Genomic DNA, 25,064 nt, shown 5'->3' with positions numbered 1-25,064 from the left:
CTTAATGCTATGACGGAGGAGGAATCGATCAAAGTTGGTGATGAAGCGCCTCCAAAGCCGCAAAGACCTCCTCTCCAAACCCTAGCCGTCTCACCCCTCAAGAGCGCACAAAAGATGAGAAAAGAATAGGGCAAAACGGCTATTTATAGGCCTTAGATCACGTCCCGTCACGTGCCCTCACGCCGCTGTAGATTTTCCACGCCGCCTGTGGGCTGCAAGAATTTCCACGCGGCGCAGCAGAATTTCCACGCGCCGCGTGAATGCAATTTTACTACAAAGATCGCTACCTTGAAGTTGCTACAGTAAGATTTCTACAGTATTTTCACGAAACGCGGTCCAAACACTCTTCTCTTGAGGCCACATGTCCAGGCACACGACCATGTGGTAGGCTATAAAACTTTTCTTCATCGACGTATCTTTGAGAGGTCTTGCAATCTTCACAAAGAGAAGGAATATGAAGATGTGGCTGCCTTTGTGCCCTTCCAAATAGTGAATTGACTTGAATCTTCTTGGAAGTTGGCACACATCTCCACGTTTATGAACTGCTCTCGTGTCTTGGTCCTTGAATTGAACAAGAACTTCCAACATTGTGTCTTTATAGCCTATCTTTGCTTCCTTTTTACTCTTCAAGGCATTCACTATCTATATGCATAAAAAAACACCAAATACACAATATGAGACATAAACCACAGTAAAAATGATGCTCAATGCATGTAAAACATATATAAAAATATGTCTACTCAAGCACTTGTCAAACTCCCCCACACTTAAGTCTTTGCTTGTCCTCAAGCAAAATTAAACATTATACCTATGGAAAGAAAAGAGAAGTGCTTGGCCTTAGGTTCACCAAATGAGTACAAGAATAAAATTCTACAGTCATGGAGAGAATCAAACACTAGACAAAGCAATCAATGCTCTAGCAAACAATCCAATAAAAAATGAATATGATAAAATCCGAATGCGTGTGTGTGTGAAAAACTCAACTCATGTCAACACTATGTCCACTACCAAGTTCTTATTAAAACGGGACACACAATCCTCTAAGGTAGCCCTTTCCCAAGATGCCTCCCGGGTGGCTTTCACACTTTCGAGGTTAGAGAGGGTTGAGAGGGTGAGTCGAGAGGTACAGGAGCGTCCCCTTTCCCCTCCGGCATGATAGATTCTACCTCCGTTCCTTGAGTTCTTTCCGGCCATAATAGAGTGAGTGGTCTAAGGGATGAACCTCCGCTGGGGCCTAGTTGCGCGTGCAATGGAGTGAAGCGTTGAGAGGATCTTAGTATCTAGGGTTTAATTGTGGCTAGGGACCTTCCTTCTGGACCAAAGGGGTAGGTCTATATTTAGGAAGAGATTTATCAGATAGAATCCCTAGAGCTCATTACAACTCTATGCGAGTGCGAGGTGTTGAGATTGTTCGATTTCTCCTCCGGGACATATATAGAGTTAGGCATAGTTGACCTTAGATTTGGGACTATGTATGTAAGGATTTCCACGACTCACCATTGCATTAATTAGGAAGCATAATAGAGAGTTCTTGCACTTGAAGTGATCATCCTAGGTGAAGCATTATCCGAGTACCCCATTCTTTATCGATTGCCTTACCCTCTTCTTACTTTTGCTCTTTCACTTGTTGTTTTTATTGTTGAGAATTGAATCAATTTCACACTTATCACTATTGATATTCCACATAGCTAAGAATCAAATTAAGTATTTTCACTCCCTACTCCCTGTGGATTCGACCCCGCTCACCTGGGATTATTACTTCGACAAGCCCGTGCACTTGCGGGATATAAGCAAGGGGATCTTGTCAGAACTCATTGCAATTCTGTACGAGTGCGAGGTGTTGAGATTATTCGATTTCTCCACCGAGACATCTATAGAGTCAGGCATGGTTAACCTTAGATTTGAGACCATGTATTGAAGGATATCCATGACTCATTAATGCATTAGTTAGGAAGCATAATAGAGAGTTTTGTACTTGAACCGATCATCCTAGGCGGAATAATAACCGAGTACCCTGTTTTTATCAATTGCCTTATATTCCCCTTTACTTGTGTTTCTCTTTCTTGTCTCTTTTATTCTATTTTAAATTACATCTTTTTGACAAAACCATTATTCATCTAACTTCTTACTCAATGCCTTTACTTGGGCAGCGAACGATGTAACCACTTCTACCTCATGGATGCCAACCACTCTCTTCTTCTCCCTAACATTCCATTTGTAGCTGTTCAACCCCATTTCTTCAATTAATTATCGGGCTTCTCCTGGGGTCTTGCTACCTAAAGTACCTCCTTCTGCTACATCAAGTAGCTGTCTTGTACTTGGGTTCAAACCATTGTAAAAAGTCCGAATGATCATCTACTCTAGAAACCCATTTTGAGGACAATTTCGCAGGAGTTCCTTGAACCTTTCCCATGTCTCAAATAGGGACTCCAATTCCATTTGTACAAAGGATTATATCTCATTCCTAAGCTTTATAGATTTTTCGAGAGGGAAATAATGGGCAAGAAAAGCTTCTACCATCTCCTCCCATATAGTGATCGATGCTCTAGGTAATTAGTGTAGCCATTGCTTCGCTCTCCCTTTCAAGGAAAATGGGAAGGCTCTATACTTGATGGCATCATCAATAACACCATTGATTTTGAGCATATCACACACTTCCAAGAAATTCTCTATGTGATTGTTTAGATCTACATCGGCCAAACCATTGAACTATGCGGACTGCTGTAACATGTGGATGAATGTAGGCTTTAGCTCAAAATTCTGAGCTATGATTGGGGGCCACACAATGCTAGATTGTGTCCCCAATATAGATAATCTAGCATAATCAGAGAGTGTTCTCTGTTGTTCATTCTGTTCTGCCATGTTGTCAGACCCTTCAACTTCCACTTTAGCTAGATTCGACAGTTCTTGCACAGATTCTTTACGCTTTCTTCTGAGTATACGTTTAAGTTTGGGATTACCTTCAATTAATATCGAAGGGTTTGCTCGGGTCATAACCTGGAGCTGCATCAAAATAAAAAAAAACAAAATTAGAAAAATGGTAAAATAAGAAGATATGAAATAGAATGAATGAATGAATAGCTAAGATAGCAAAGTGCAAAGTATCTCTAAACACCTACCTTCCTGCAACGATGCGAAAAACTTGACAACACCCCTTGCGTGTGACCCGCAAGTGCACGGGTTTGTCGAAGCAATAAATCCCAAGTGAGTGTGGTATCGTATCCACAGAGAGTGGGAATAAAAAATACCTAAATTGCTACTTAACCAAGTAAAGATGAAAAATGATTGTGTTGATAAGATGAATCCTAAAGCACACGGTCCCAAACCTAAGGTCAACCATGACTAACCCTACACTATGTCCCATGGAGAAATTGCTTAGTCTCAACACCTCACATTGCACAAAGTTGCATGGAGTTCTAGGGATTCCAAGTGATAAACCCTATTCCTATGTGTAGATCTAACCCTTTGGTCCAGGTGAAAGACCCCTAATTACAATTAAGCTCAAGATACTAAAGTCACTTTAACGCTTCACTCTATTGCTCACACAACTAAGCCCCAACGGAGTTAATCCCTTAGCACTTCACTCTATTGTAACCTCTAAGAACTCGAGGAAATGGGGGTAGGACAAATCACACCGGAGGGGAAAGGGGACGCCCCGCTACCTCTTGACTCATCCTCTCAACCCTCTCTAATCTAGTTTGTCTAACCCTCATGGAGTGTCACCCATCCACAAAGATTACCAATATTGACACTCAACCCAAGTGCCACTCTAAGGGAGAAATCATTCAACAAGAATTCAAGATTGGAACTCAGTTAAAAGCATCAATTAAGGAGAACATAATGGATGGTCAATGAAATAATAACATCCTAGGGTTTACAAAATCCAAGTACCCACTAGGGGGTTTTAGCACTCCATGGAGGACAATACAATCAACAATGAAATTGAAAGTAAAGATAAGTAATCCATAGGAAACCCCCCTCTATATTCATGTTGATGGTCTTATACAGTAGCCTTGTCTTCTCAAAAGTTTGTCCGGCCTTGGGCACACCTCGCCGGATGGATCGGGCATCCACAAGCCCCTGTGGATTTTCCACACAGACCTGTGGAATTTCCACACGGGTGTAGATAATTTCCACACGCCAATGAGGATTCTCTAGAAATCTGATTTTCGACCGGCTATGAATGGTACTGCTACAGTGTCTTGCTAAAGCCATTTACTACAATAGCCTACTACAGTACTCGCCCGAAACACTCCCAATTCCACACTTTTCATCGAGTTAACATAAACAGGCACACGTTTATGCCATACATCACAACTTTCCTTTAATCAAAAGCCTCGATAATGAAGATCTTGCTATCAATGCACCAGTCGGGATACGCAAATGTGACTATCTTCGTGCCCCTCCAAGTCATTGTAATGGCTTGAATACATGGAGGTTGGCACACATTCACATTCTTAGAGCCCCACTTGTGTCTTCTCGTTTGTTCCTTCCAAGACTACACCAAATAGTGCATTCACGATCTACTTTTGGCTTCTTTTCTCAAAACATAGCTTCACAACCCTACATGCGCAAAAGAACACAAATACACATGTATTAGCGCTTAAACCTGATAAAAGTAATGCTCATTATAAGGAAAGAACACTTCGCATTCTTAACACACAAGCACTTATCACTAGGGTTTAGAGTGGTTTTGACAAGGTTTTTGGAGAGGTTCTACGGCTTCAACACCGCACTCCGCTTGGAAAAAGGTTATTGGGTAAGCTTTCATCGCCATTGATCCGGCGATGTGCGCCCTAGGCCGGACAAGGGGACCTCCGGAGAAGACGAGGCTACTCCACAAGACCATCGACACAAATACCAAGATGGTTTTTCTATGGATTACATGTTTTTACATTCGATTTCATTGTTGATTATAACTAGCTCCATGGAGAGCTAAACCCCTAGTGGGTACTTAGATTTGTGGACCCTAGGATGTATTTGTTCATTAATCTTCTATTCTGTTTTCCTTAATTGATGTCTTTAATTGAGTTTCAATCTTGAATGCTTGTTGTATGATTTCTCCCTTAGAGTGATATTAGGGTTGAGAGTCTACATTGGTAACCTTTGTGAGTGAGTGACACACCATGAGAGTTAGACATTGCAAGATTGGAGAGGGTTGAGAGGGTGAGTTGAGAGTTAGCGGAGCATCCGATTTCCCCTCCGATTTGATTTATCCTACCTCCATGTTCCAAGAGTTCTTTGCGGTCATAGTAGAGTGAATTGGCTAAGGGATGACCTCCGCTAAGGCTTAGTTGTACGGGTAACGGAGTGAAGTGTTGAAGTAACTTTAGCACCTAGGGCTTAATTACGACTAGGGGTCTTTCGCCTAGACCAAAGGGTTAGATCTATACATTGGAATAGGGTTTATCACTTGGAATCCCTAGATTGTCTTGCAACTCTACACAAAGTGATGTGTTGAGATTGATCGATTTCTCCACCGGGACATAGTGTAGATTTAGTCATGGTTGACCTTAGGTTTGGGACCGTGTGTTTAGTGATTTTCACGACTCATTAAGCATAAATTAGGAGATATAATAGTTGATTTTGCACTTCAAGCAATTATCTTAGGTGCTTATCGGTTGACCCCACTTCTATCGATTGCCTTACCTCTCATCTATTTGTGCTTCTCTCTTTCTTGTTTCTTTTATTCTTGCTTTCATTATATTTTATCAACAAAAATCATTATTCCATCTTCGCTTAGTGATAAGTGCTTGTGTGATAAGAATGCGAAGTGTTCTGCCCTTATGATGAGCATTATTTTTATCAGGTTTTAGTGCTAATACTTGTGCATTTGTATTACTTTCATGCATATAGGGTTGTTAAGCCGAATGATAAAGAAAAAAACCAATGTATATCATAAATGCACTATTTGGAGGAAATCATGTGAAATGTCAAATGCAAAGACATAAGTCGGGTTAAAGATGCGAGAATGTGTGCCAACCTTTGTGTATTCAAGCTAGAACAATGGTTTGGAGGGGCACAAAGGCAGTCACATTCAAGTATCACAGCTTGTGTATTGATTGCAAGATCTTCACCAATGAGGCTGGTTATTGAAAAAAACAAAGCAATATACGACGTAAATGTGTGCCCGTTGACGTTGTTTTGATGAAAACATGGGTTCGATAGTGTTTCGGGCCGTTAATGTAGTAGGTGTTGTAGCAAACACTGCAGCAAATTATTAGAGCAGGTACTGTTCACAGCCGACCAAAAAAGAGAATTCCAGAGAATCCACAAGGGTGTGTGGAAATTATCCACACCCGTGCGGGAATTCCAAAGGCCCGTGTGGTAAATCCACAGGGGCATGTGGATGCCCTATTCCAGCCCTATTTAAGCCGCGATTCAGCCCCGATTTCAGCATTCTTTTCTCCATTCTTTCCCAAACATTGTAGTGGGCTGCGGCTAGGGTTTTTTGAGAGGTTTTTCGACTTTGATATTGCGCTCCACTTGGAAGAAGGTTATTGGGAGAGCTTTCATCGGCATCGATCCGGCGAGTTGTGTCCTAGGCCTGATAAGGGAACCATTGGAGGTTTTTCGACTATCGAGGGTGTTTTCTATGGATTACTTGTTTTTACATTCGATTTCATTGTTGATTGTAACTAGCTCATGGAGAGCTAAACCCCGTAGTCGGTACTTGGATTTGTGAACCCTAGAATGTATTTGTTTCATTAAACCTTCTATTATGTTTTCATTAATTGATGTTTTATTTGAGTTCCAATCTTGAATGTTTGATTGATTTAATCCACCCTTAGAGTGACACTAGGGTTGAGAGTTCATAGTGGTAACCCTTGTGAGTGAGTGACACACCACGAGGGTTAGACAAAGATAGATTGGACTATGTCGAGAGGTTGCGGACCGTCCACTTTCCCCTCTGATGTGATTTATCCTACCTCCAATTCTTTGAGTTCTTTGCGGTTATAATAAAGTGAATGGGCTAAGGGATGGCATTCCACTGGGGCTTAGTTGCAGAGGCAACGGAGTGAAGCGTTGAAATGATTTTAGCACCTAGGACTTAATTGTAACTAGGGACCTCTCACTTGGACCAAAGGGTAAGGTCTATATCTAGGAAGAGCTTTTGTCACTTGGAATCCCTAGAACTCCATGTGTTTCTATCCGAGTGCGAGTTGTTGTGATTGTTCGATTTCTCCACCGAGACATGGTATAGAGTTAGTCGCGGTTGACCTTATATTTGGGACCTTGTATTGAAGGATTTCCATGACTCATTGATGCATTAGTTAGGAGGCATAATATTCGGTTTTGCACTTGAAATAATCATCCTAGGCGTAACGATATCCGAGTACCCCATTTATATCGATTGCCGTATCTCTCACTTGTGCTTCTCTTCTTTGCTTCTTTTATTCTTGTTTACATTACATCTTGTCAACAAAATCATTAATCATTTTCACTTGGTTAAGAAACAATTTAAGTATTTTTACCCCCTAGTCCCTGTGGATACGATACCCTCTCACCTGGGATTTTATTACTCGACAAACCCGTGCACTTGCGGGACATAAGATAATGTTCTCTTTTTGTTCATTCTACTCGACCCATGTCGTTAGATCCTTCAACTTCCACTTCACCTAGATTTGACGGTTCTTACATAGGTTCTTTCCCTTTTCTTCGGAGTGTACATTCAAGTTCGGGATCTCCTTCAATTAATATCGAAGGGTTCCCTGGGGTCATAACCCATAGTCGTACTCAAAAAGAAAAAGAAAAAATCAGAACGATGATAGAAAAAGAAGATGTGAAATAGATAGAATGAATTAATAGCTAAGAAAACAAATTCCAAAGTATCTCTAAACGCCTACTCTCCGGCAATAGCGCCAAATCCCAGGTGAGTGGGTATCATATCCATAGGGAGTAGGAGTAAAAATACTTAAATTTTTTCTTAACCAAGTGAAGATGAATAATGATTGTGTTGATAAGATGTAATATAAACAAGAATAAAAGAAGCAAGAAAGAAACGTACAAGTAAGTGAGAGATAAGGCAATCGATATAAATGGGGTACCCAGATATTGTTCTGTCTAGGACAATCGTTTCAAGTGCAAAACCGACTATTATACCTGCTAACTAATGCATTAATGAGTCATGGAAATCCTTCAATACACAGTCCCAAATCTAAGGTCAACCATGACTAACTCTATACCATGTCCCGGAGGAGAAATCGTACAATCTCAACACCTCACACTCAGATAGAATCATATGGAGTTCTAGAGATTCCAAGTGATAAACCCTCTTCCTAGATACAGACCTAACCCTTTGGTCTATGTGAGAGGTCCCTAGTCACAATTAAGCCCTAGGTGCTAAAATCACTTCAACATTTCACTCCGTTGCCTCTACAACTAAGCCCTAGCCGAAGGTCCTCCCTTAGCCCATTCACTCTACTATGACCGCAAAGAACTCAATGAATTAGAGGTAGGATAAATCACATCAAAGAGGAAAGGGAACACTCTGCTACCTCTCGACTCACCCTCTCGAATCTAGCTTTGTCTAACCCTCGTGGTCTGTCACTCACTCACAAGGATTACCAATATGAACTCTCAACCCTAGTTTCACTCTAAGGGAGGATTCAATCAATCAAGCATTCAAGATTGGAACTCAAATAAAACATCAATTAATGAAAGCATAATAGAAGGTTTAATGAAACAAATATATCCTAGGGTTCACAAATCCAAGTACCCACTAGGGGGTTTAGCTTTCCAAGGAGCTAGTGACAATCAACAATGAAATCGAATGTAAAAACAAGTAATCTATAGAAAACCACCTCGATAGTTAGGAAGATGGTCTTGTGGAGAAGCCTCGTCTCCTCTAAAGTTTCCTTTGTCCGGCCTACGACACACCTCGTCGGATAAGTGCAAGCTCTCCTAATAACCTTCTTCCAAGTGGAGTGTGATGTCGAAGCCAAAAACCCTCTCCGATAACCCTGCCAATACCTCTTAAAACCCTAGCCGCAGCCCCCTCTCAAGTTTGGCAAAGAATGGAGAAACAAATGCTGAAATCGGGGCTGAATCGTGGCTTAAATATGGCTGGAATCGGGCAACCACATGCTCCTGTGGATTTGTCACACGCCCGTGGAATTTCTGCATGGGTGTGGATAATTTCTACACGCTTGTGTGAATTCTCTAGAATTCTCTTTTTTAGCCGACTGTGAACAGTACCTGCTACAATAATTTACTACAGTGTTTACTATAGAATCCTGCTACAATATCGGCCCGAAATACTCTTGAATCCATGTTTTCATCGAGGTAATGTCAACGGGCAGAAGTTTACGTCGTAGACCGGTTTGCTTTTTTCAATAACCAGCCTTATTCGTGAAAATCTTGCTATCAATGCACAAGCCAGGATAGTCAAATGTGACTGCCTTTGTGCCCCTCCAAACTATTGTGGTAGCTTGAATACAAGGAGGTTGGAAAACATTCTCACATCTTGAACCCGATTTATGTCTTCGCGTTTGACCCTTCTCAAGATTTCCTCCAAATAGTGCGTTCACGATCTACATTGGCTTCTTTCTTAAACATTCTACTTCACAACCCTATATGCATGAGAGTAACACAAATGCACAAGTATTACCGCTAAAACCTGATAAAAGCAACGCTCATTATGAGGAAAGAACACTTCACATTTTTATCACACAAGCACTTATCAAACTCCCCCACACTTAAGCTTTTGCTTCTCCTCAAGCAAAAATTAAATCATTGAAGAATAGACGTAGGAAATATTCAAAATGCTTGGCATTAGGTTCACCAAAGCATGCAAAGAGAGCATTCTACAAGTAAGGGAAATTTCAACATTAAAAACGAAAAATCAATCCTCTAGCTAAAAACTTGAATCAAAAAGGACAATAACAACGCCCCTTGCGTATGTCCTGCAAATGCATGTGTTTGTCGAAGTAATAAAATCACAGGTGAGTGGGTATCATATCAACAGGGCGTAGGGAGTAAAAATATTTAAATTGTTTCTTAACTAAGCGAAATATAAATAGTGATTTTTGTGATAAGATGTAATGCAAACAAAAGTAAAAGAGACAAGAGAGAGAGCACAAGTAAAAGAGTGGTAAGGCAATCGATATAAATGGGATACTCGGATATTGATCCGCCTACGACAATCATTTCATGTCCAAAAATCCTCTATTATGCTTCCTAACTAATGCAATAATGAGTCGTGGAGATCCTTTAATACATGGTCCCAAATTTAAGGTCAACCATGTCTAACCCTATACATGTCCCAGAGGAAAAATTGATCAATCTCTCAACCTGGCACTCGTATTAAATTGCAATGAGTTCTATGGATTCCAAGTGATAAATTCTCTTTCTATATGTAGACCAAACCTTTGGTCTAGGCGGAAGGTCCCTAGCCACAATTAAGCCCTAGATGCTAAAATCACTTCAACGCTTCACTCCATTGCACTCGCAACTAAGCCCCTGCGGAAGGTTATCCCTTAGCCCATTCTCTCTACTATAACCGGAAAGAACTCGAGGAATTGGAGGTAGAATAAATCACAGTGGAGGGGAAAAGGGACGCTCCTGTACCTCTCGACTCACCCTCTCAACCCTCTCCAATCTAGTTTTGTCTAACTGTCGTGGTGTGTCACTCACTCACAAGGGTTACCAACAAGAACTCTCAACCCTAGTGTTACTCTAAGGGAGTATTCATACAATCAATGCATTGAAGATTTGAATTCAATAAAAACATCAATTAATGAAAGCATAATAACAAGGTTCAATGAAACGAGTACATATTAGGTTCACAATCAAAGAACCCAGTAGGGGGTTTAGCTTTCCATGGAGCTAATTACAATCAATGAAATCGAATGTAAATGCAGTGAATCCATAGAAAACCCCCTCGATAGTCATGATGATTGTCTTGTGGAGAGTCCTCTACTCGTCCAAAGGTCACTTTGTCTGGCCTATAATACACCTCGCCGGATCGGTGCTGACGAAAGCTCTCCCACGAACCTTCTTCCAAACGGAGCGCGATGTCATAGCCATAGAACCACTACCAATACCTAGCCAATACCTCTCAAAACCCTAGTCGCAGCCCTCTCTGAAGTTGGGGAAAAGATGGAGAAAAGAATGCTGAAATCGGGGCTGAAATCTGCTTTTAAAAGAGCTGGAATCGGGAATCCACACGCCCCTGTGAATATTTCACACGGCCTGTGTGGAATTAACGCACGGGCGTGTGGCATTTCCACACACCCTTGTGGCTTCTCTGGACAACACTATCTTTGGCCGACTGTCAACAGTATCTGCTACAATATTTTGCTACATTGTTGCTACAGTACCCTACTATAGTGCCGCTCTGAAACACTCCGAAACCATGTTTTCATTGAGGTAACATAAACGGGCACACATTTACGTTGTAGATCGCTTTGTTTCTTCAATGAACGGCTGCCTTGGTGGAGATCTTGTTACACATGCAGAAGCCGGAATACTTATAATGTGACTGCCTTTGTGCCCCTCCAAATCATTGTGCTAGCTTTAATACAAGGAGGTTGGCACACATTCTAGCATCTTGAACCCGACTTATGTCTTCGCGTTTGAACCTTCTCAAGATCTACATTGGCTTTTTTCTATAAGATTCAGCTTCACAACCCTATATGCATGAAAGTAATATAAATACACATATATTAGTGTGAAAATCCAATAAAAGTAGTGCTCATCATAAGGAAAGAACACTTCACATTCTTATCACATAAGCACTTATCAAACTCTCCCACACTTAAGCTTTTCCTTATCCACAAGCAAAAATTAAAAAATTATATGCATAGATGAGGGAAATAGTGGAAGTGCTTTGCCTTAGGTTCACCAAAGCATGAAAAGAGAGCATTCTACAAGTAAGGGAAGATTCAACACTAAATACGAAAAAATCAATGCTCTAGCTAAAAACTTGAATAAAAAAGGATAACAAACCTGAAATCGTGTAAGTGTGTGAACTCACTCAAGTCAACCCAACATATACTCCTCAAAGTTCTATGTATAAGGAACTTATTTATCTACAAAAGGTAACAAAAATTCAAAAAGGGTAGTAGCTTCACACATCCTCTAAGGTAGCCCTCTCCAAAGCGGCCGCTTAGGTGGCTTTCACACTTTCGAGGTGGTAGCTCTTCCTACCGGAGTGGTTGCTTTTCACTCATCCCATGAGATAGCTCTTTCTCTCATTAGGCCATAACTAGTATCCGACTTATGATAGTAGCTTCATACATGATAGGTGTACCTCTTTCCACCCAACAAGCACAACTAAACAACAAAACTATTTTGTTATTTCTTATCATTTTTCCAATATTTTTTTCAAGAAAATAACATAAGAAACAAAACTAAAACTAGTCCCTTTAGCATCAAAGTTGAGTTTCCAAAAGAGTTTAAAGAATGAGTAGTGCACAAGTGCCAATCGGTCAAAAAATTTCTAAACATTCAAGCAAGAACTAGAGCATGAGAACATTCAATGTTTACATTCAATGTTAAAAATTCTCCTATACTCGAGAATACAATCATTGCAACTAAGGTGAACCCCCATTGGCTACGTGAGCATGTATAACAATCAAGACTAATATAAAAAATATGTGCACTATGAAACTCCCCCCACACTTAAGTTGTACATTGTCCCCAATGTACACATGCAAGCTCACTCAAAATGTATATCAATCAAGAATAAATGTGGGAGAAGCAATCAAAATGATACTCCCCTGACTCCTATTGTTGCATTTGATGGAGCTAATTCATTGGGAGTGGTGTTCCAACGGGTAGTGAAGCATTCACGACCAAATGCTGAAGCACCTTAGCCGCGTCTATGACAAGTTCTCAATTCCCATGATGATAAGACCATCTTCATGCACACACAAGGGGTTCAGTGAAGCTCATTAAAACAAAAATAACTTGAGTATATATAAAATATAAGTCAATGAATACAACTCGAGACAATAGAATGAAAATAAAACCAGAAGGAAAGTTCTTTCTGAGTATACAAGTCCCAAATGAAATGTAAAAAGTAAAGAAATGAAAAACAAAATCAAGTGTCGGTGTCGTCAGGTCTCTGCTACGCTGTTGATGCTGTTGCTAGATCAAAGGGTGCCGGTGGAGGTGGTAATGGTGATGTTAAAGGGGCCAGAGGTCTGCCAATTAGTAACTAATGTAACACGTCAAAATGGGCCATTGTCTCGGTATACTGTGCTGATTGTATCGCCCGAATCTCGATAATCTCACACCACAATACATTCACAGTGCTCTCGAGCCTCTCAATACAATCATAGGTTCTTTAAACTGTACTCGGGCGCCTTGAGGTCTCGATCGCCATCGGTGTGGAATCTCCCGCTACATCCCCTCCGCTTTCGGTGCTCTTAGTGGTGCATGTGGCCCAAATGAAAATTCCAGGTCCATTTCTACGCACTAATCCCATCATCATGAGAGTATCGAGTCCAAGTGGAGAAGGAATAATTATCTTGTAGGCATCCCGAATGGCATGCGCGAGGCCCATCCCCAGAATAAGTCTAGTGATGTAGGGACCAGCAAATAATGCTCCTACTTTCCCATGCTACCCTTGGTGACAAAAAAAGACAGCCACAATGTGCCTCAGGTGAATCGGCACGGTTTGAACGATGGAAGACAAATAAAATAACCCTTGTCGGCTCAGAACTCATGTGTGGTAACCTCGGCCATCCACAGATCTGCTAATGACGGCGAATAAATACCTATAGCTCAGCCAGGACAAACATGTGTCTTTGGACATTCTCGGTATCTGTGTATGTCTCGTCAAGTGTCCATACTTGTAGCTTGCTGTGTGGCCAAAGTGCCAGGGTAATCTATCGGCAAGTGTCCATACTCGGTATCTGTGTATATCTCGTCATACAAGCCCATACAAACTAAAAACTCAGTGACACTCATGGTAAAATGATGTCCAAATGCTTTGAATTGTATGACATCTCTCCCATATGGCTGCCCAAACTCAAAAGATGCCAGTACTTCCAGTGTTAATGTGCGAATAACTGGCTCTCTTATCGACAATAGTCACCTCCAACTTCCCACGTCCATCAGTGCGTCAATCTCCCTAGCAAAGTCATCACCTCGCTGGACCACACTCAACACTTTTAGGTCCACAAATCGGGATTGTCCAAACCCAAGTCTCGATAGCAGCTAGAATCGAGCCTGATGCTCGGGGTTTGAAAATTCAATATGTGCCAATTCAAGTAAAGTCTTTCACGGGCGCTTACCCTCTTTCTTCTTCGGATGTGGTGCCATACCTGCTATAAATGATGAAGAAAATGATCAGAGAAGCTAAATAAAAAATCATACTGTAGAATTCCACATGGGCTTGTGGAAATTACCCACGCCCCTGTGGATTTGAGGGGCATGAAAACCGCATGGTTGCCCATCAATTCTCCAAAAATACAACATAGAAACATGGTTAAACGCTCTCTAAACATGCAAAAACCATTATAAAGTGAAAAATTGGTGCAACTCAAGACTTTTGATCTATTAAAAACAAGAATTGGCGAAGAAGGGAGGGTAAAAATGTTTACCAATGAAATAGGTATGAAAACTTTGAATTCGGCGTGGAAATTGATTGGAAAACACTCTAAAACAGCGATATGTGCACCAAGAGACTTACTACGGTTGATGTTCGAGTGATTGGAAGTCAAGAAGAAGAGAAGTCAAGAAGATTTTAAAAAAAAACTCGCGTATCTTGGAATTCTGCGCATCCACACCTGCGTGTTGAAATTACCCACGCCCGTGCGCCTCCAAAAGAGAGTTCACAGGGGCAGACGGATGCCCCTGTGCGCTCTCGGGAAAACACTCACTGTCTCTGAATGCATCCGCACGGTCATGTGGAAAATACCCACGCTTTTGCGCCCATCTCTCATTGGAAGCTGCACGCCCCTGTGACTTCTCTGTCCAACCCAGAAGAATCACTAATTGTTTCACACGCCCGTGCAGAAATTGTACAGGGGTGTGGACATTCACTGGCCTAACTCACAGGGGCAGCCGCACCCCCCTGTGTCTTCTCGGGATGGAGAAAGCTCATCTACAGAGATTCGCATGATCGTGCGGAAAATTCCCATGCCCGTGAGTTTTTCACAGGTTTGCCAACAGGGGCGAGTCCATGCTCGTGTGTGCTCTCGAAATAATTTGCCAAATCTCTACAGGAAAACACACGCCCATGCGGAAGTTGCCCACGGGCGTGCGAAAATCGCAAGGTCACTCACAGGGGCTAGTCCACGCCCATGTGGCTTCTCAGAATGAGCTCGCAATACGACTTCAAGGGCGTGCTGAAATTCCACACTCTCATGTGTTTTCTCTGGATGACTTAGAAAACTTTGCAGGCTCTGCAAAAATTTCCTGAACATGTGTACACATTCAGAGCCTTCCCTTTTATGCAAAATACACCAGTGGAAAACATTAAAAACACGCTCAAGCAACTTAAACTTCGCCAAAACTTCATGAAAACACACAATGACATTAAAATCCACAATGCAATACACAGCAGAAGCATCTAAAAATCAAGACAAACACTCAACAAGTTATTCATGCAAAAACTAAACTATCAACTAAGAAAAACAGTAAACACTTGGGTTGTTTCCCAAGAAGCGCTTGTTTGACATCACTAAGCTTGACGTACCTCATCTTACCTCATGGGGGTTCGTGAAGGAAGAATACTTCCTTCTCGGCATTACTAACCTCTCCTCCATAGTACAGTTTCAGCCTGTGTCTGTTTACCTTAAATGTACCCTTCTCCCGATTGGTAATCTCAAAAGGCACATGAGATGAAACTTCGGTCACCGTACAAGGGCCAAACCATATAGACATGAGCTTCCCTAGAATAACCATAGACGAGAATTGAATAGCAACACCTGATCAATTGCTTTGAACTCCTTTGGTTTTTTAATATGCTTGTCATGCCATTTCCGAATTCTTTCCTTATAAATCCTTGCATTCCCATATGTTTTCATCCTCCATTCGTCTAGCTCATTAAGATGTAGCATTCTTTGTTCCCAGAGTTGCGCAATTCAAAGTTCATGGCCTTGATTGCCCAATATGCTCTATGCTCTAACTCCACAGATAGGTGACAGGATTTTCCATAAACCAAATTATAGGGAGTGGTCCCTATTGTCATTTTGTACTAATAAGTGCTTGTGCGATATGAATGCGAAGTGTTCATTCCTTATGTTGAGCATTACTTTTCTCAGGTTTTTACACTAATATGTGTGTTTTTATGTTACTTTTATGCATGTAGGGTTGTGAGGTCGAGTATGAAGGAAATAGGCCAATGTGGATCATAATGCACCTATTTTGGAGGAAATCTTGCTAAGGTTCAAACGCGAAGACATAGGTCAGGTGTGAGATGCTAGAGTGTGTGCCAACCTCCTCGCATTCGAGTGAGCACATCCATTTGGAGGGGCACAAAGGAAGTCACACTCGAGCATTCCGATTTATGCACATAAGAACGAGAGCTCCACCAACATGTATATCATTGAAGAAGCAAGTGATTCACGACGTAAACGTGTGCCCATTTGCGTTACCCCAATGAAAATATGTAATTGGAAAGTTATTCAGGTCAAAGACTGTACCAGAGGCTGTAGCATGTAGTGTAGCAGCACTGTTCACAGCCGGCCGAGAAATCAGAGAAACAGAGAATCCACACGGGCATGTGGAAATTATCCACGGCCGTGTGGAAATTCCGCACGGGCGCGTGTACCATCCACGCCCGTGGAGTTGCCCGATTCCAGCCCTATTTAAAGCCGATTCAGCCCCGATTTTGGTATTCTTTTCTCCATCTTTTCCCCAACTTGAGAGAGGGCTTTGGCTAGGGTTTTGAGGGGTATTGGCTAGGCTTTTGGAGAAGTTCTATGGCTCCGACATCGCGCGTCATTTGGAAGAAGGTTATTGGCAGAGCTTTCGTCGGCATCGATCCGGCGAGGTATATTCTAGGCCGGACAAAGGATCCCTTGCAACGAGTAGAGGACTCTCCACAAGACCATTGACATGACCATCGAGGGGGTTTCTTTATGGATTCATTGCTTTTACATTCGATTTCTTTGATTGTACTTAGCTCCATGGAGAGCTGAACCCCTAGTGGGTACTTGGGTGATTGTGAACCCTAGGATGTATTCGTTTCATTGAACTTCTTTATTATGCTTTCAATAAATTGATGTTTATTGTGAGTTCTAACCTTGAATGCTTGATTGTATGAACATTTCCCCTAGAGTGACACTAGGGTTGAGAGTTCTTGTTGGTAACCTTGTGAGTGAGTGACACACCACGAGCGTTAGACAAAGCTAGGTTGGAAAGGGTTGAGAGGGTAAGTCTAGAGGTACAGGAGTGTTCCCTTTACCCTCCGACGTGATAGATTCTACCTCCGTTCCTCGAGTTCTTTGCGGCCATAATAGAGTGAATGGTCTAAGTGATAAATCTCCGCTGGGGCTTAGTTGCGCGTGCAACGGAGTGAAGCGTTGAGGGGATCTTAGTATCTAGGGCTTAATTGTGGTTAGGGACATTCCGCGTGGACCAAAGGGTTAGGTCTATAATTAGGAAAAGATTTATCACCGGGAATCCCTAAAGCTCATTACAACTTTATTCGAGTGCGAGGTTGAGAGGTTATTTAATCTCTCCTCCGGGACATGAATAGAGTTAGGCATAGTTGACCTTAGATTTGGGACTATGTATGTAAGGATTTCCACGACTCACTATTGCATTGATTAGGAAGCATAATAGAGAGAGTTCTTTCACTTGAAGTGATTATCCTAGGTGAAGCATCATCCAAGTACCCCATCTTTATCGATTGCCTTACCTCCTCCTTACTTTTGCTCTCTTACTTGTTTCTTTTAATTGTTGAGAATTGAATCATTGTCACACTTATCATTGTTGTTATTCCACATAGCTAACAATCGAATTAAGTGTCTTTACTCCCTATTCCCTGAGGATTCGATACCCTCTCACCCATGATTATCACTTCGACAAACCCGTGCACTTGCGGGATATACGCAAGGGGATCTTGTCATGTACGCTGTTCTATGAGCCAAAAGTGTGTCATCTAACCATTCTGGCAAATCCTGCTTTCCTTTCTCCATAGACTTGGTTATGATCCTCTTGAGATCCCTGTTTGTGACTTCCACTTGACCACTTGCTTCAACACTTTCGCGAGTTGTGAATTGTACAAATGAGTCCCTCAATCGCTTATGATGATTCGTGGGGTTCCAAACCGAGCAAACAACCTCTTCAGAAATTTTACTACCGTTCAAGTATCATTGGTTGGAAGGGCTTGAGCTTCCACCCATTTAGAAACATAATCAACCGCTACTAAGATGTATTGATTACCATTAGACTTCAGGAATGGTCCCATGAAGTCAATTCCCCACACATCAAACACCTCACAAAATTGAATCGGATTTTGAGGTATCTCATCTCTTCGCAATAGGTTTCTATTCCACTGACAATTGTCACATCGAAGAACAAACTGATGGGTATCCCAGAATAAAGTCGGTTAATAAAACCCGCCTGCTATAACTTTCTCAGTGATTCTGCTCGAAGCATAATGCCCCCCACCAGGACCCGAATGACGATGTGCAATAATGCTCCAACCTTCCTTCCTAGTTACACATCGTTGAACCACATGGTCGGCATAAATATAGAACAAGTAAGGATCATCCCAAAAGTAGTTCTTTAAGTCACTCAAAAACTTTTTGTTTTGCTGAAAACTAAGGCCTTGCTTCAGTACCTTTCCCGATAAATAGTTTGCAAAATCTGCGAACCATGGAGTACCCTCTGACTCAGACTCCTGTATTGCATACAAATGTTCTTTAGGGAAAAAATCATTAATTTCCTTGCTCGCCGCTTCTTGCCCCTCACACCCTTCTAATCTTCAAAAATGATCCGCAACCACATTTTCAGTTCCCCTCTTTGTGTTTTATTTCCATATCAAATTCTTGTAACAATAAAATCCACCGAATCAACTGTGGTTTCACGTAAGCTTTGTTCATGAAATAATGGAGTACTGAGTGATCTGTGAATACTGGTACCCTCGATAGAATCATGTACGGTGTGAACTTGTCAAAAGCGAACACCAGCGCTAATAATTTCTTCTCGGTAGTTTTATAATTCTCCTAAGCACTTGTGAGAGTCTTACTAGCATAATAAATTGGACAGAACTGGTTGTCTTTCCTTTCTCCCAAAACTACTCCCACGGCATAATCACTTGCATCACACATAAGCTCAAAGGGTTCAATCCAATCCAGTATTGTCAGAATTGGTGCTTGCACCAATCTTTCCTTCAACAAATTGAATGCACTTGGACAACAATCCCCAAAGTTGAAAGGAGCATCTTTTTCTAGGAGTTTAGTCAATGGTTGTGTGATCTTCGAGAAATCCTTTATAAACCATCTGTTAAACGCTGCATGCCCCAAGAAACTGCGGACCCCTTTCACATTTGTAGGTAGAGGAAGCTTTTCGATCTCCTCAATCTTTGCCTTATCCACCGCCATTCCTGCTTGGGAAATCTTATGTCTTAGGACAATGACTTCTTGGACCATGAAGTGACACTTCTCCCAATTGAGGACGAGGTTTGTTTCTTCAAATCTAACTAGCACTCTCTCCAAATTCTTCAAGCATATCATTAAAAATGGCTGTCATACAGTGTTGGAATGTGGCTGGTGCATTACATAACCCAAGAGGCATTCTTTTGTAAGCAAAGATATCATAAGAACAAGTAAATGTGGTCTTCTCCTGAACTTCAGGAGTTATGGGGATTTGAAAATATCCCGACATGACATCAAGGAAACAATAAAATATCCCGAAATGATCTTTTCGAGTGGCGTCATTTAATCTTCTACAATTGATGCAAACTCACCATCCTGTAATTGTCCTGTCAGAATCAACTCATTCTTTTCATTCATCACAACTGTCATCCTCCCTTTTTTCAGAACCACTTGAGTTGGACTCACCCATGCACTATCGGATACGGGATAAATAATCCATGCATCTAGGAGCTTCATTACTTCTGCTATGATGACTTCCTTCATGTTTGGATTTAGTCTTCGCTGTGATTGGATTACAGATTTGTAGTCATCTTCCATAAATATTTTATGAGTACAAAAGTGACACGTCCGAATATGCGTGTAAACCGCAAGTGCACGGGTGTCGAAGTAATAATTACCCCGGTGAGTGGGTAGTCGAATCCACGAGGAGCAGGGGCTACTAGTACTAACTTCTTCTACGCTTTCTAACCTAATGATAAATGGAAAGTTGTGGTGATCTAATGTGCGAAGAAATGAATACCGGGAGACGAATATGCAAGGGTTAAATGGATGGAGATCTCAATCGATAAAAGTGGGGTATTCGAGGCAATGCTCCCCTAGGATTCAGGTATTAGGTACCGAATAAGCAAAAGTGTTTCTATGATGAGTAAGTTAAGTCGTGGAAATCCAAAAAAATAATCGGATCCGGCCTCCCGATCACCGATACTAGTCCCCCACGAGGTCCCGGTGGAGAAATCGCTCAATCTCAACACCTCACACCACATATGACTGCAATGCACTCTAGGGATTCCAAGAGTTGTATCCGATTCCTAAAGATTGATCCAACCCAAATTCCCGGTGAAGGATCCTAACCCCCTACAAGGTCCCGGCGGAGAAATCTCTCAATCTCACGCTTCACACCGAATATGGTTGCATAGAGCTTAAGGAACTGAGATAGAATACACTCAATCGGAAGGGAGAGGGGACACTCCACTATCTCATGACTCACCGTCTCAACCCTCTTTAACCTTGAAGTTCTAACTCTAATGGAGACCTCTCTCACATCAAAGTAACAAATCATGCAAATCCAATCAACCACAAGGATTAATTAAACAAGCAAGCAATGAGAATACAAGATTAAAACTTAATCAAACTCGGATTAAATAGAAATACTAAGCAAATCCACAAAAGATGAGAATCTTAGGGTTCACAAGCCCAAAACGTGTAATCTTGCCTCTCAAAGACTGGTGAAAATCGGCTTGAAGAACTCTCCTCAAAAACTCCTCCCCTTGCCCTAGAAGAAATCAGTTTCTTATATACCCCGTCAGTCCATGCGGGCTCCATGCGGGCGCATGGAGCCCGTGAAGCTCACAGCCAAATGCCCAAAAAACTGCCGGTGCTACAGTGCTCAGCTACAGTGTTATTGATACATTACTTTTGCCACAGTGTTTTTTGCTACAGTACCGAGACTTGAGAATTCCCAGCAAACCTTACGGGCATCCATGCGAGCGCATGGAGCCCGTGAAACTCCCAGCCAAATGCCCGCAGCAAGAACAATGACCTGCTACAGCCCGCTAAAGTGCCGCTACAGTGCCGGTACCCCAAAAATGCCGTTTTTGATGTCGAATTCATCCGATTTGCATTTTTTAGCATTGTTTGACTCATTTAAGACCTGCAACACCGAAATAACCAATTTAGACATAAAACGGGCATCAATTCGTTAACATATTCACAAAAGACACAAGATTAATACATATAAAATACACACATTTAGGCGTTTATCATGTGCAAACTTACTCAAGTCAACCCAAAATATACTACTCATAGTTCCAAGTATAAAGGACATATTTATCTACAAAAAGTAACACAAATTAAAAAGGTGGTAGTAGCTTCACATATCCTCTAAGGTAGCCCTTTCCAAAGCGGCCGCCAGGGTGGCTTTCACACTTTCGAGATGGTAGCTCTTTCTACTGGGGCAGTAGCTTTCACTCATCCTATGAGGTAGCTCTTTCTCCAATTAGGGCATAAATAGTATCTAACTTAGGACAGTAGCTTCATAGTAAATAGGTGGTAGGTCTTTCCACCCAACAAGCACAATTAAACAATAAAACTATTTTGTTCTTCCTTTTTCCTTTTTCCATTTTTCCATTTTTTTTCAATTAACAAAAGAAACAACTATAACTAGTCACTTTAACATCAAACTTTAGTTTCCGAAAGAGTTTGATGAGCGAGTAGTGCAACAAGTGTCAATCGGGTAAAAATTCAAAAAAATTCAAGCAAGAACTAGAGCATGAGAACATTCAATGTTAAAAAAAATCTCCTAAACTCAAGAATACAATCATTGCAACTAAGGTGAACCGCCATTGGCTATATGAGCATGTATGTTAATCAAAACTAATATAAAAGACATGTGTATTATGAGACTCCCCCCCACACTTAACTTATACATTGTCCCCCATGTACACATGCAAGATAACTCATAATGTATATCAATCGAGAGTATATGTGAGAGAAGCAATCAAAGTAATACTCCCCTGACACCTAGTGTTACATTTGATGGAGCTAAATCCTTGGGAGTGATGTTCTGACGAGTTGTGAAGCATACACGACCAAGTGCAAAAGCACTTCGGTTGTGTCCATGACTAGTTCTCAATTCCCATAATGACAAGACCATCTACATGCATACATGAGGGGGTTCAATGAAGCTCAATAAACAAAAACAACTCGAGTATATAAAAGATAGAGAAATCAATACAACTCGAGATAACGAAATGAAAATAAAAGACATACTCAGAAGGAAAATCCTTTCTGAGTAGTGCCAGTCTAATCACAATACAAAATAAAGTAAAGTAACAAGAAAATAAAGAATACATCAAATATCCTTGTGGTCCGGTGTCGGTTCTGTTGTTGCTGCTATATAATAATCGAAAGATGCTGGTGGATAGGGTAATGGTGAGGCTGGTGGGGGCGGAGGGATCCTTGGATGTAAAACATATGATGAGGTAACGTCTTGCACTAAAATATGCTGGAGAGTGTCAAAACATGTCATAAACTCAGCATAATGTAAGGCCTGTGTCGCCCTAACCTCGGCGATCTTAGTCTGTAGCACCCCCACCGCGCTCTCGAGCCTCTCAAAATGATTATAGGCTCGAGATGGGGAAAACATCTGTACTGGGGATGGCTTCTCTACTGCAAGAGGTGCCTCGGTCTCCATCACCATGGGCTAAGGCTCAGGGGCAAGCTTGGAACCCTCGGCCAGATCATCCTCCCCCTATTCTACCTCAGGGGCAGGAGTAATCTGAGCATATACTCCTAATTAGACTTTGCGGACTATACCCATCAATCTCATCATCTCCAAGCTCAGGGGGTTAGGTATACTCATCTTCTCGACCCCACGAATCGTGTCCAGAAGACCCATACCCATAACTAGTCTCGTAATGTAGCTGCCTGAAAAAATCGCTCCTAATCTAGCATACTGCCCCTGATGTCTTCTATACTCTGTGACAATGTGCCCTAGATGAATCGGTGTGCTTTGGACCATCGAATATATGTACAACAGCTCCTGCCGGCTCAAAACGCTAGTGCTATCACCACAGCCATTCACCGTACTACTCAGAATAACGTGCACATATCAATAAGCACGTTAAGAAAGGCATGTGGCGTTGGAGACCCCTGGCTCATATTGGCCTTGACCACATAATGCTCTGCACTCTCTCTGCGCGGTCAATGCCCAAGGATAATCTGTAGGTAACTGATCCACGATCAGCAAGCACACAGAGTCATCAAGTAATACCTCTCGTGCGAGCACGAGAGGGTCATATTCCCTGGGCCCAAGGATCTACCCTTACTTCCTCTTCGCATATTGTCTAGCCGAAAGATTTGAAGGGGTTCTCTAATCTATTAATTAAAATGAAAGAACTACAAGTGGAGCTTAAAACAAGGCAAGGGTATAAAATCACGGGAATGAAATAGTCACGGATGCGGATTCCCTACGGGCTACTGAAATGTAAAGGATGCTAAGAATGTCAAGCAATTGAAGGTTTGGACCTAAAGAGTTCCTAATTAGATCAACCCGATGGTCATGGCAATTGACCCCTAATCCAGTATAAGTATTGATACAGAATTTCTTCCAATCAAATCCTAATATGATTGCGTTAACAAGTGAGAAATCTCTAATTAGAGCCGGAATACAACTTGGTCTAGCCCTAATGTTGGAGGGGTACAAAATACCCGATGGTCACTGCGTATTCGTACATGAATCCTTTCCAAACTTGGTGTGTCTTGTACAAGGGCGATGGTCACACTACCAAGTACAACCTAGGAGTTGGTTTACAGAGTTCTCATGTAAGCAACCCATCAAATGCACCAAGAATGAATCACAAACACACAACAATTGCAATAAACAAAATTAGATCATCCAAATACACAAGTTCACCCCAAGGTTCACCGGCATCCGGTGACCTTGGGGTCTACTTGTCCATGCAGATAAATACAAATAATAGGTCCATCAAAAAAACTACAAATGACATAAGAAAACTCCTTCAAACAATAGAAGTGAGATGACAAGCCAAATTAGGTGGAAAGCTTCCACGGACGCCGGGATCGGGGCGGCTTCCCTTATCATCTACAAGTTCCCAAAGAAGAGATCGATGAAGATCTAGCCAAACTAAGCATCTCCCTTTGATTACCCTTTTCCAAAACGTGTGATCTTACCTCCCCTGAACTGGTAGAAGTCAGCTCCAACTCCCCAAAAAGTTCTCTCCAAAAAGGTCTCCCTTTTTGCCATAGAAATTCAGTCAAATATATACCCCGTCAGGTCTATACGGGCTCCATGCAGGCGCATGGAGGCCGTGAAGCTCACTACCATTTTGCCCAGAAAAGGTGTCAGTGCTACAGTACTCATCTACAGTGTTTTGTTACATTTTTCTGCTACAGTGTTTTCCTACATTACTGAGAGTTGTGAATTTCCAGCAAACCTCACGAGCACTCATGCGGGCGCAAGGACCACGTGAAGCTCACAACCGAATGCCTGACAAAATATATAGTGACTCCACTATAGTGCTTGCTACAGTATTGAAACCCCAAAAATGCTATTTTTGTTGTCGAATTTGTCCAATTTGCATTTTTGAGCTTCGTTCGACTCTTTTAGGATCTGCAATATCGAAATAAACAATTTAAACTTAAACGGGCATCAATTTATTAAAATATACACAAATAATACAAGATTAATATATATAAAATACGTACATTTAGGTGTTTATCAGTAACTGAGCATACTCCTCAGTGTCTGTAAATGCCTCCTTG

The 25,064-nt window shown here is 41.6% G+C and overlaps 1 non-coding gene across 1 annotated transcript; it reads left to right on the top strand.

Moving 5' to 3' along the window:
* The first annotated feature begins 2,365 nt into the window (after positions 1-2,365).
* Positions 2,366-2,472, top strand: LOC120266705. Its single transcript, XR_005538255.1, has one exon. It is a non-coding gene; the product is annotated as a small nucleolar RNA R71 (small nucleolar RNA).
* Positions 2,473-25,064: the final 22,592 nt, after the last annotated feature.

This window comes from Dioscorea cayenensis, chromosome 1 (genome assembly GCF_009730915.1).
Source record: "Dioscorea cayenensis subsp. rotundata cultivar TDr96_F1 chromosome 1, TDr96_F1_v2_PseudoChromosome.rev07_lg8_w22 25.fasta, whole genome shotgun sequence".
NCBI classification, from domain to species: domain Eukaryota; kingdom Viridiplantae; phylum Streptophyta; class Magnoliopsida; order Dioscoreales; family Dioscoreaceae; genus Dioscorea; species Dioscorea cayenensis.
The sequence above is the reverse complement of the archived record's forward strand: the minus strand, read 5'-3'. Positions and strand labels throughout refer to the sequence as shown.